The sequence below is a fragment of the Rhagoletis zephyria genome, unplaced genomic scaffold, assembly GCF_001687245.7.
Source record: "Rhagoletis zephyria isolate East Lansing unplaced genomic scaffold, Rhagoletis_zephyria_1.1 Rzeph_scaffold_00033, whole genome shotgun sequence".
NCBI classification, from domain to species: domain Eukaryota; kingdom Metazoa; phylum Arthropoda; class Insecta; order Diptera; family Tephritidae; genus Rhagoletis; species Rhagoletis zephyria.
Window position 1 is genome coordinate 125026 of NW_016157117.1, and position 12628 is coordinate 137653.

The window sequence follows — 12628 nt, forward strand, 5'->3', positions numbered from 1 at the left end:
AAATATCAATTTTGAGTGAATTATCTTCAGTAGTTACTAAAATATCGCAGTTTTCGTTTTTCTGAAAATTACCGTTATATGGGAGGTAGGCGTGGTTATTGTCCGATTTTGCCCATTTTCAATACCCTCCGTCCCACGCCAGAAAGAAGTATACATACCAAGTTTCGTTAAGATATCTCAATTTTTACTCGAGTTATCGTGTGCACAGGCGGACAGACGGATGGACGGACAGACAGTCACCGCTTAATCGATTTCGCTTTTCATCCAGATCATTTATGTATGCATTTGTCTATATCTATGTCGATTCGTTTTGCCTGTTACAAACAACCGTTATGTGAACAAAGTTATAATACCCTTGTGCACAAATGCGCTCGGGTATAAAAAAGCCGCGTATCCAAATTTAACAAATTTGGTAGCAAATGAAAGAGGACAGAAATAACTCTCAAGCAGAAATATCTAAGCGAAAGTTACAACCTTTTTTATATACATGTTTTTTTTTATAATTTAATACAAAGAAATTCATATACCTCACATCATTTTTAATTTAACTATTTTTTAATGGATATTTCAGTTTGAAAACTATTTTAGTCCTCTTTAATTTGATAACAAATTTGTTTAATTGGGCCTCTTAAAAAATATTTGGCCAAGTTTAACTGATATTACTCGACTCAAAAAATAAAAGTCTACCAATTGTGTTATTAAATATTCCCTATCATCCCAATCAGGTACAACCGTCACGGCGAACTGTGAGGAAATAATCAACATTATTAAAAATAATAATTAGGGAATTTAAAAAAAGCCAACTTTTTGCATTCGCTGTTATTTTCTTACAGTGTATATATTGGTGCATAGTTTTTGCAAGCATACGCACGGTGCATTGAACTATGTACATACTCTGTGTATACCTACTAAAAACTCTACGAGCAGCTGTATGCAAGAACATATTTACATACGTACATTCCAACGATCCCCGCACACCTGAACTGCATGACTGCTTTTTCCCAGATACACACCAGTCAATGAGCGTATGTATGTATATAAATACGCAAGGTAAATTACTGAAGATAGGTGCGTGTGTGCGTGTACATTGTTGCCCAGAGCAATGTCCATACAAACGTTATATACCAGGCAACCCTTAAGAACCGGAATATAATAAGTACACTTAATATGACCAACAGTGTTAGTAATACGGCAAGTCTAAATCGGAGTAAATTATGTGAAAAATCGTAGCAGCAAAAATAATTAACTTTTAAAAGGGGTGGTTTTTGCCATATTTCAAATAACTTCGATATCTTCGATTGAACGTTCAGTTAGACATAATGAGATAAAGTTATATAGGTAGAAGTGGGCGGTATCACGCCCATTTTCCAAAATTCCTTAATAATGTTATTTATTTTCAAAGGATTGTTGTTAGTATCAATTTTGAGTAAGTCAGCGTCCTTAAATTTCGAAATATCGAAGTTGGAAACATTTCTCAAATTTACCGTTATATGAAAAGTGGGCGTAATTTTAGTCCAATAGCAATAACTTTTAGGGTTTTGCTTTTATGTGGTAAGCACAATAATCGTACCGAGTTTTGTACGAATTGATAGAACGGTTACCGAGATATTCCACTTACCAAAATTTTTTTAAAAACTATTCCTGCTGAAGAGTTATTTTTTTTTAATAAATTAGCTTCAGTATTTACTGATTTATCGAAGATTTCGTATTTCTCTAAATTACCGTTATATGGGATGTGGGCGTGGTTATTGTCTGATTTTAAAAATTTGCAACCGTTTGGAATGTACTGCCAAGACCAAACCCTGTGCAAAGTTTGTCAGAAATTTGTGGGCGTGGTTATTCCCATTTTCCAAAAATTTATAATATTCTTACTTTTCGTCTCGAAATCAAATCATTGAAAGTATAAATTTTGAGTAGAAAAACTTCAGTAGTTACTAAAATATCGCAGTCTTCGTATTTCTAAAAGCTACCGTTATGTATATATGGAAAAAAGTGCAAAAAGCTGTCAACAAAAAAAAAAAAATATTAAAAATCAATGCGATTTTTTATCCGCTCAAAAATTGCACTTGTTTTACTAAAAACTTATAAGCCTGTTAACTGCATACCCAAAAAATTTATAAAAATTCTGGTTAAAAAGCTCGAAATTTAGCTAAAGATTTGTGGAATTTTTCTATATTCTTTTTATATTTTTTATAAAAAAATATCAAAAAAATTTTAGCTTGATAAACATTGTACATATTAAAAACGAAACACCATTCAAACATTTTTGACTGCCACTGTATAATACATTGAATAATCTATGTTATGCAAAGTGAAACGCAACTGTGAGTTTCAAAAACTTGTCGATTTTTTGTGGGTTCAGATAAATGTAATGTGGGCACTTTATTATTTTCGAAACAAGATCGAAGTACATATGTATGTAGATCGTGGGAAAAGCTGAGTAGCGTACTAAATTTAAAATTTTCTCGAAAATCGTAGAAAATCTACAACATACTAACCCTGTTTTAGTCCGAAAATAAAGGGGGGCAGAGACTCCCAATCGTCAAAGGAGCGCACCAAATAAGTTCACTCAAATAAATGGCAAGCATTGAGTGATACTAAATGCGCGCGTAAAATTTGGCAAACCGTGAAAGTGAACACACACACAAAGGAAGTTAGGTATGCACATTTAATTGCGGATGAGTAAATGTATGCATGCAAAAGAACAATTAGTTGTTGACTCATGGTAATACCTCTACTAAATGCCTCTGTTGTTGTTAGTAGGTATGATCACTGCATCCAGTGCTGCAAACTATTTTCGAGTAAAAAAATCCAGATTTTTATAAACATCCGCTAGAAAAAAGCTAAATTCCACAAAACAAAAGCTGAAAACTAAATAGGTTTTATTAATACTAGCAAACCCACCGAACTTCGTCCCGCCCAAAATTAATTTTTTATCGAAGTTTTCACCAAAAATTCCCGTTCACGTTTGGATTTGCGGTCGTCAGGCATATCCTCCAATATACATACAAATACAATTCTATCTGTATGCATTTATCAAGAATTGTCTTTATTCTGTTTAGTCGCCGTAAAGCAAGGACCGCAATGGTTCTGGCGGTTATTTGACTTTGTTTCCTGGTGTCTCCGAATGACTTCACTTGGCGATTTTTAGAAATAACTCGACTCCAGCGCCATCTTCAAGATCTTTCTTTTGTACTAGTATGGCCCCTACCGTTACCAATATATAACTCGAATATGAGCCAAATTGGATAATTATTTAGAAGGCGCCACGCCACCTTTTCCAACAATCACCACTTTTCTCCACGAGTTTGGGATTGATTTCAAATATCTCCATACCAAGTTCCAGAACTCTACCAGAAATTCATCCAGAGATATACGGTATGAAAAATTCGATTTGTATGAAAGATGCCACACTCAAAATTATTATCAGCCATCCTAGGAAAGTCTGCAGTAGGTGTCCAAAGTTAAAAAAAAAAAAACGGTTTGTGTGCTCCTCTCTTATAAAAAGAAGAAACTTCTGTTTATATATTTAGTAAAGACAATAAGTATAGATAAATAGCCAATACCAGCATGGTGTGCGGCGCCTAAAAACACCTTTCGAACTTTAAAACAATCGTTCAATTCTCTTCTATGTATATCTTTAATACGTGTATTGAATTTTAAGCATATCGGACCATAAATTAGATTTTTCGAATTGACCGGTCTTCTCCATCTTCATTTTCACCTTAATCTTCTACTTAATCTCAATCTTAATATTGGTCTGTAGCTATGTATTTGCCTTTGGCTTTGTCGTTGACTTTGACTGCATTTTTTCGTTTGAATTTGCCTTTATCTCTGTCGTTATCACTATCTTTGTCTTCCACCTTCACCGTGGCGTTAAATATTTATAGCAAAAATCTCCGAACTCCATACATCAATTACTGATTAATAAGGCTTTTTTAAACTCATATCGATTGATACCCAGATCTAACGATTCATTTAACTTTTGAATAATTTGAATTATTTGAGTATAGTTTTCTAACAGATGACGACCCATTTCAAAAAGCTAAGACCATATTGCACTTCTGCAGGCTAGGTGCCTAATTTTACACCTCACTTTTGAATTAATTCAGCTTATAAGGTTAACGCAACCCTTATTTATTCTGAGTCGGTGCGTGGTTCGCCGGGTCAGCTATTGATAGATAAATTTGAAATATCGAAAGAACTTCCAATGCGCTCACACTCATTTCACACACTTTCATGCACGCCTATAAATATCTGAATGCAGCATAATGATTTTGTATGCAGTTATCTATCTATCTACCTATGAGTATGCATAATGTGACCAACCGTACTTCTTTCGGAAGTACAGTACTCTTTTTTCGCTCTTGTACTTCGTACTTCGCAGTACAGTCAAATGTACTTCTTTACGATATTTTGTACTTCGGGAGGGAGATTCTGTAACCAGTCAGCGACAATTTTCGGATCGCTATCTTTTTCACGCATGATATAAATGTTTGTGGTTACAGAATATCCCCCCAGGTCCTGTTCTTCTCCGTTCTTCTGGACAATCTTCACATAGCCCGGGCGATAAATTCGTTCAAACAATTAAAGTCGGCGGGGACCGATGACATTATATAGGTGTCGTGCACTTGGTTGGATCCATATATGAGGACCGGGTACATCCCCAAGGCTTGGAGGGTAGTCAGTGTTCCATTCATCCCGAAGGCCGGAAAAGGTTATCATGTTTCTCCTAGGGATTTTAGGCCTATCAGCCACTGTCTTTTCAGTATGCTTATTACAAGAAAAGGCCGGTGAATACCGCTCTCCACACATTGGTAAAGTTGTCAGAGGAAGCCTTCACGCATGAAGATTATGCAGAAGGGGACTCTTCGATATCGAGGGAGCCTTCAACAATGTCACTCCAGAGGCAATAGTCAAGTATATTCATAATCTGGGTGTTGAAACCAACCTAATAAGCTTATTTCGTGACAGAACTGTCGCGACGGAGTGGGGGAGTCAATGGGAGTACTCCACAAGGTGGGGTTTCATGCTCCCCTGCCCTGGATTGCGGTTGTAAACGACCTTCTAGAGGAACTGTAAAAGTGGGCTGTCGGATGATCGCCTATCTAGATGCTGTGGAACTTTTGGTTAAGGGGCGATTTCTATACACCCTTTTTGATCTAGCTCAAGGTTACCTGAACCAAGTAATTAGGTGGGCGATCAACGGCGGCTGTCGTAGAAGCCTAACATTGAGAAAAGGGTAGGAAAGGTGCGATTGGTATTCATGCGGTGAGACTACATAGAAATTTCGACTCATCCTTTTGTATGAGCTGTCCAACCTTCGGGAGGCTTAGATGGAAACATTTTGGCTCGCACTTGTGAACAAACACTGAGCTCTCAGGGATCGAAATTAGCCGCATTCGAAATTTCGTAATCGGCTCGCGGCGTTAACTTAACCCAAGCTAGCCTGTACTTCTTTGAGCTATAAAATAGTTGGTCACATTAAGTATGCATGTAAGCGATTATGTAGCGCAAATGTGCAAATGACTGCATCACAATTTCTTCTTCGGCTGTATACCTACTCCAGTGGTGGCGACAACAACATTTGTCACGAGTGCAACAAGCACCACCGGCAACATTGTTGCTGCTGCTGACATTTTTCACTACGGGAGGGAGTTGTGGTATATATTTTGGTGTGTAACTAAAGCATGTATTACATATTTTATGTATCTATTTAGTATGTATCAGAAAGTTTAGTACATAAATACGTATATATATATATATATATATATGTATGTTTGTATGATGTACAAGTGGGTATACATATGTTTATCCAAGCACATTTACATCTTCATATATGTATATGGAGAGATGTTAGCAATTGTGTCGCCCTATTGGGGTCAATGTGATGCTGACTAGAACAATATCGTCATACAGACGCCAAGTGAAGTCAAGCTGACAACGCAAACCAAGTTGTGGCAGCGGCAACCAACTAAGCAGGCAGGCAGGCACTTATGAAGTGTTCCACTTCTTTGAGGAGGTAGCATGTTATGGCACAATATTTATGTTTATTTTTCGCTTTTGTTATTGCCGATTCTTTTTGAATTCGAAGTGAAGCTAGCGCTGACAAAGTTTGACTCACATACAAGGTTGCCACATTGGTAAATTGTTATCAAAATTGGTAGAAAAAATTTGGGCTGGTAAGAAGGTAATTTTTTTCTCATTTTGGTAGATTTATGTTGAATTACCTTGTTTGAGAAACAAATAAAACTTTTCGTTAACGTTTTATTTTTCGTAGTTATCTTTTTAATACAAAAATCTTTTCAAAAGTGCGGTCTAATTTATTGCATTAATTTTTGAACACTTTAATGCACACGTTTTATATACATACGAATAAATATATATCGATAAAAGTATGACAAGTATGTAATTATGCCCTTTGATTTCTCGCAAAGAAAACACAAATACTGGCGGCAAAAAAATTTAAAAATACCAACGGGAATTTTTAGCTGCACATTGTTGGTTATGCTCAAATATTATTCGGTATAAAACTCCAAACCTAAAAATTGTTAAAAAAATTCAGAGTAGAGTTCGAAATTTAGATGAAATTTTTTTGAATTTTTCTAAATGTATTTAGCTTGAATACTTGATTTTTTATCTTTAGTAACTCTAGTTGGAGATTATTCAAATGATGTAGTTTCGTTGTTGCGTTTAGTTCCATCACTTTCCTTTTGGTTCAAGGAAACTGAGAAGATGTCATTAATATGATCCCAAATACCGTGTAATTAGTTAAATAAAAAGTTCTTTAACCACAATTTGAATTCTTATTGAAATAACTGAAAAAATAACAAAACTATAGTTTTTATTACAATAACTAAAAAAAAATGATTGGTAGATTTTTTTTTCAATTGGGTGGTAAGTATTTCTGTTTTCGTCAATCGCAACCCTACTTACATACGCAATGTTTGTGCCGGTGACTCAGCGAAAGAGTATTCATGTATGTACATTAGGGTGGTGCAAAGAAATTAAAGTCGGAATTTTAATGCTCTCACCCCCTTTGATTTTTCTATATCGAAAAAATATACCCTTGTGTTTTTTTTGTAATAAATAACAGGTCACCGAACACGCTCAAGGTTTCCACTGTATTTAAAAATGGAAAAAAAAATATTTCGTAGAATGGTATAGCATCTTCGAAACTCTGTTTCTCTTCATAAGACTTCCAATTGTCCTAGTCTAACCTTTTTTTAATATTTTTTATGGGCCCACCAAAAACCCCAAAAAATGCAATGGCTGACCCATAAACTAAATCGTTAATATAAAAAAACACATCTACATAAGCAATTTGATATTATTATTTAAAGTATATTGAAGAGAAACAGAGTTTGGGATTTCTTTGAAAAATGATTTTTCCCCATTTAAAATACATGGGAAACTTTGAGCGCTTTAAGCGACCTCTAAATACTTGTTGATAAAAAAAAACGGGGTACATTTTTTTTCAATATAGAGCAATCTTAGGGGGAGAGACTTTACTTTTATTACGTTTTTTTTTTGAATCACCCTAATGTAAATGTGTACGTGTATATGCAATGCATGTAAGTTTGTAGATCTCTCTATTTTATATCTTGCCTACCCCCAACCATAGCTGCAGTACTTAAAAATTTGTACAGCTTTTGCAAAGCGCGTATGAAAAAAAATTATTTTTCGGTAATGCAAAGCCGCACTATGGCAGTTAGGGGAAAGTTTGTGGACAAAAAGCAAAATCTTTTAATCCAAAGCAGAACACGAGAAAATTATACAGATATCAATACTTTGACCTTTTGACTTTCAAATTCAATTAAATAAGAAGATTTTAAATTTTGCTCCTTTATGCAGGTCACTTTTCGATCTTTGAAATCGAATTAAAAATAGCCATTCAAAAACTCATAAATCTACAAAATCGTATTTTCTGACCTAAATCGCCAGGTCGCGACCTCTAAATGACCTTTAAAAAATCTATAAAAATAGGCAATAATATTTCTCATAAAAAAAAAATAAAATTAGGGTGTAGGGTCTAGATTTTTCCAAAAAAAAACATTTTCGATGAGCACCCTAATGTACATATGTATTTATGTACAATAAGTATGTACATCCCCATGCTAACACACTACCACGTTGGGTAAGACCATTCATTGCTTACACTCGAGTTCTCAGGAGCGCGCTCATTGCGCACTGAGCATTTTCTGAGTGCTATTTTACCGCTTGGCTCATAGCTCCAATTCTGGCTCATAGCTTGTTTGGCTGGTTCCCGGTTCATTGGTTGGTTGGTTGGCTATGGCTTTGACTAGCTGACTATGTGACTACTTGCCCTGGTTGCTTTTCGATGGACTCCGAGTCTTTCTTTTTCAGGTTTCAATCGAGTTGAGCATTTGTTTTGAGACGGGCGCGCGAGCTACACTCTAAGCGGGGTTGCTGGCAGTCATTCACAGCCGCCAACAGTAAACAGAACCACGGCAGCTGCCTGCCTGCCGCCCTATTGTGTTGAGGTTGACTACACGTTTTTCAGTGTGTTTTTTACTTTACGGGAGAGTTGGCTTTGTGAATTGGTGGTCGCATTTCGAAACTACTGCATTTTTTCTTGAGAAAAAAAATCACTGGCTAAAGTTTGTAATGAAATATTTAAAATAAAAATGGTGTTAATTTAACAATTGTGTGTGCAGCAAAAATTTGCAAACGAAATTATTTAAAGTCAGCAAAATGCTGTGCTAGAAAAAATTGTGTACAAATATATGCATGTATATGACACACACATATGTACATACATTTATACTTTGTACGTCTTCAAGCAATTTCACAGCCAAGCCTGTGTTTTTGATTTAGCTAAGAAAGCTCTCCTCGCTTAACTCTCTTCTAAATACGTGCATACATACGTACGTACGTACTCCCAAAGCCACGTTTGTGCATTCGTATGTACGTGAATTAAAACTTTAAAGAAAAAAGGTGTGGTTGTGTCGTCGCCGTTTTGGTGTGCTCTCTGCTTCAAGCCATTGGAAAACTTCACTTGAATTGGCTGGGGACTATTTCTTCTTTTGTATTTCTGCTGGCGTTGCTAAGTATTTGGCAGCTAGAGTCTTGGGCTTCAAATTTGACTATATTGAGCGGGAGTGGAAAAAAGTAAGCTTAAACTTAGGCAGCACCTGCAGGTGAGAGCAAAGTGCGATAACACCCGTGAACCGTGATAATATTTGGAATATTTGAAATATTTGCCAAAATAATTGCTGCTAATAAAAGCGTGAAAGTAAGAAGAGTGCGGCAATAAAAAAAAAAACTGTATGAAAAAGTGGGAAAGATAACCAAAACAAAATTTATCTATACATACATATGAAAAAAAAATAAAAATCTTAAAACACTGTTTTTTTTAACTTTCAAAAAAAACTTAATATATCAACAATAAAAGTATATGTATCTGCAAATTAAATAAATTAAAGAATTTAAAAGTAACAAAAAACGCCACGCGATTTAAAATCCTATACCTAATAAAGTATAAACCGTCATAAAATTTTTCCAAACTAAAAAATTAAGCAACTAAAAATTAATTGTACAATTTAAACTAACCAAAAACGAAATCAAAATTAAAAATTTTACAAATTTAAAAACATAACTAAAAAACTCCAGCTTATCAAAAGGTTTAAATTTAATTTAAAAAATAATTAAAATTTAATATGAAAAAAAGTTTACCAAAAATAAGTTGAAAAATTATAAAAATATAATTAAAATAATAATAAAAAATACTTAACAAGCGATAATATTTAATCTAAAAAGAAAAAATATTCCAAAGAAAAATAGTCGTTTCTTATTTTAAAAGTGTAAAATTATTAAAAAAAAAAATATTAAATAAAAAAATTTTACTTAACCAAAAAAAAATATGTGTATGTAGGTATCTACTTATGTACGTACACTAAAAAATAAATCAAGAAACTGAAAAATTAGTAAAGCCTAACTAAGCAAGCTAAGCTTATTAAAAAATTAAAATTAAATATAATAAACCAATCACCATTCAATATAAAAATTCAAATGAAAAATTAGCTTGAAAACTAGGAAAATATAACCAAAAATTAATAAAAAGATGGTTAGCGATTTAATATTTTATGTAAAAAAGAAAAAAATCTTAGCAAAAATAGATATGATTTACTTATTTTAAAAGTGCAAACTTATAAAAAAAATATTTATTGTTAAATTTTAATTCAACAAAAAAATACATATACATACATACATATGTATGTAGGTACCCACATATTTATGTATGTACATTAAAAAATAACTAAAAAATTAGAAAAGCTTAACTAAAAAAGTTAAGCTAATTAAAAATTTATATTTTATTTATTGAATATGAAAACACAATTCAAAGTTAATATGAAAAAAAAAAAACATTACATTGAAAAATTAGGAAAACATAACTAAAAAACTCAAAAAACACCAAACGATTTAAAATTTTTTGTAAAAGAGGAAAAATTTCTTTACTTACTTTAACAGTACAAAATTATTAAAAAAACATATAAGTTGTAAAAATTTAACATGACAAAAGAATAAATCAAGAATATGTAAATTGAAAAACTTGAAAAGCATACTAACGCATTTATTTAATTTGAAAATTAAAATTAAATATGAAAAAATTTAAATCAAAACTAAGTCGAACAATTATGAAAATATAACAAAAAAAATCAAAATAATAATAAGCGATTTAAATTTTATAGCAAAAATATTTGTTTAATTTTTTTTTTATTTTAAAAATACAAAATTATTTAAAAAGATATTAATTAAAAAATATATAAAATAATATACGTCCGTTGAAAAACAAATCAAGAATATGTAAAAGTAATAAAAAAACAAAATTTAAAAGGCGATTTAAGATTTAAATTTTAATAGATGCATATTTTTAAAACTTAATATATTAAAAAAATAATAATTTTTTTATTTAAAAAATTAAACTTAACATAAGAAATATACAGTGACTCAAACAAGTATTCACCATAGAATTTTTTTAATACATACTCACAATGTTTTTCAAATAAAATTTTTTCTGTTAATTTTTGTATAAAAAAGTGCTCATGCTATAACCAAATCATATACATAAATCAAAGTTTCAAATTGTATACAAGATTTAGAAAAAGTGAAAAAACTTGCCAACTTTTTAAAATTATTTTTTTAGAAATTGTCTTCCATAAGAAATTCATGTTTAAACGAAAAAAAAAAACGCAAAAGACCAGCAGCAAAACAAGTTAAAAATCAGAACGATTTTTAGCTGCTTGCAGCTTGGAAGTTTTTTTTACTACGATTTTATGGGCTATAAAACTGCACTCCCAACAATTTTTGTAGAAAGTCAGTTTCAAAAACTTAAAATTTTCGTTTCAAGAATATGTCGGAAAAAACTTCAAGCGATTTAAATCTTTATTTTAAGAATAAAAGTAGTACATAATACAAATTTTAAAACTTAAAAAAATTTATAAAATTCAAAATAAATACAATAACTAAAAATCTGAAATAACTGGAATTAAAGAAAAATTTTAAAAACTTAAAATATTTAAATTAAAAAAATACCCAAACTTAAAATTTAAACTAAAATTTGACAAATAATACAAATAAAATAAATGTTTTAAGAAACTAAAGACATGAAATTAAAAAATATGTTAAAAAATATTAAGCAATGGAAATAATGAAAAAGTTTTCTGTGCATACTTACATACAAACATATGTATGTACAAATGTTGCTGACAAAAACATGCGCTGCATATTACAAACCTAAAAAATATATGTATATATGTATGTCTGGACATACATACACCGAACTCAAACCTCATACATCGCAGTCACTACGCGCATAGCACTCATTTTATTTTGTTTATTTGCCATACTGGATTAGCCATTTGAATCCTTAGAATCTAACTTCAAACCTCTCTTGTAGCAAGTTTTAAGCCATTCCGATAAGATTTCGAATATTGGGCACTTTTTATCGTTTGGTGGCCCATAGTGCAGCGCCTAAAATGTCTTGACTTTACGTCATTTGCTTTGAAATTAGTATAAATATGTATGTACATACTTATTTTATAAATTAAAAATAGACGCAGTCGCACTTTGCTTAGCATTTTTGCACTGCACTTGTGGCTCGCTGCTTTTAAAAGTGCAATTATTTAGCGAATTCACGGCCAAAAGCATGCAATCACAAACAAACACAAACTTACAACCAACGCCTTACATCCACTCGCCACACTCACATCCAATGTCGGGCAATAATAATTCCGAAAATCGCGCCAGAGGGTCAGTTCAATAGTGGGGCTGCGACGACGAACGGCAGCCAACGCGAGAAAAGTTCGGAAGACGCCGCCTATCGCTTACAGCAGATTTAAGAAATCTAAAGGCCAAGAATTCTCACTGTAACGCTTTGCTGTGTGTTATTGTTGTTGTTGTTTTTGTACAATTCTAATTTTCCAAATCTCAATTGGTGTCGTCTAGCAATGTCTTAAAGCTTTTTTGGCTGCTTGCTGTTAGCTTCCTAGAGTGAGTGACCCTCATCGGTTGACAACACACGCGCGCCATCGCGGAAACATTACGAATACATACTTTGTTGCCAGCTAATGTAATTGAATATTTGTTATATTACATACCATTTGTA

The 12628-nt window shown here is 32.6% G+C and overlaps 2 protein-coding genes across 16 annotated transcripts in view; one reads left to right on the forward strand and one right to left on the reverse strand.

The window, feature by feature from the left end:
• LOC108364486 (uncharacterized protein KIAA0513) overlaps positions 1-12628 on the reverse strand; it is a 187505-nt gene that overhangs the window by 17321 nt on the left and 157556 nt on the right. The window lies entirely within an intron of this gene.
• nrv2 (nervana 2) overlaps positions 1-12628 on the forward strand; it is a 29386-nt gene that overhangs the window by 2773 nt on the left and 13985 nt on the right. The window contains exons 1-2 of one of the 12 annotated variants that reach the window (XM_017618229.1): positions 8401-8625; positions 12469-12592. The exons of 1 other annotated variant lie outside the window; for it this stretch is intronic. The gene's annotated coding sequence lies outside the window, so the exon portion shown is untranslated. Of the gene's footprint in view, positions 1-8384; positions 8626-8958; positions 9162-12150; positions 12403-12468; positions 12593-12628 lie in introns of those variants that run through there. 10 more of the 12 variants (XM_017618253.1, XM_017618285.1, XM_017618261.1 and 7 more) reach the window with 10 other exon arrangements.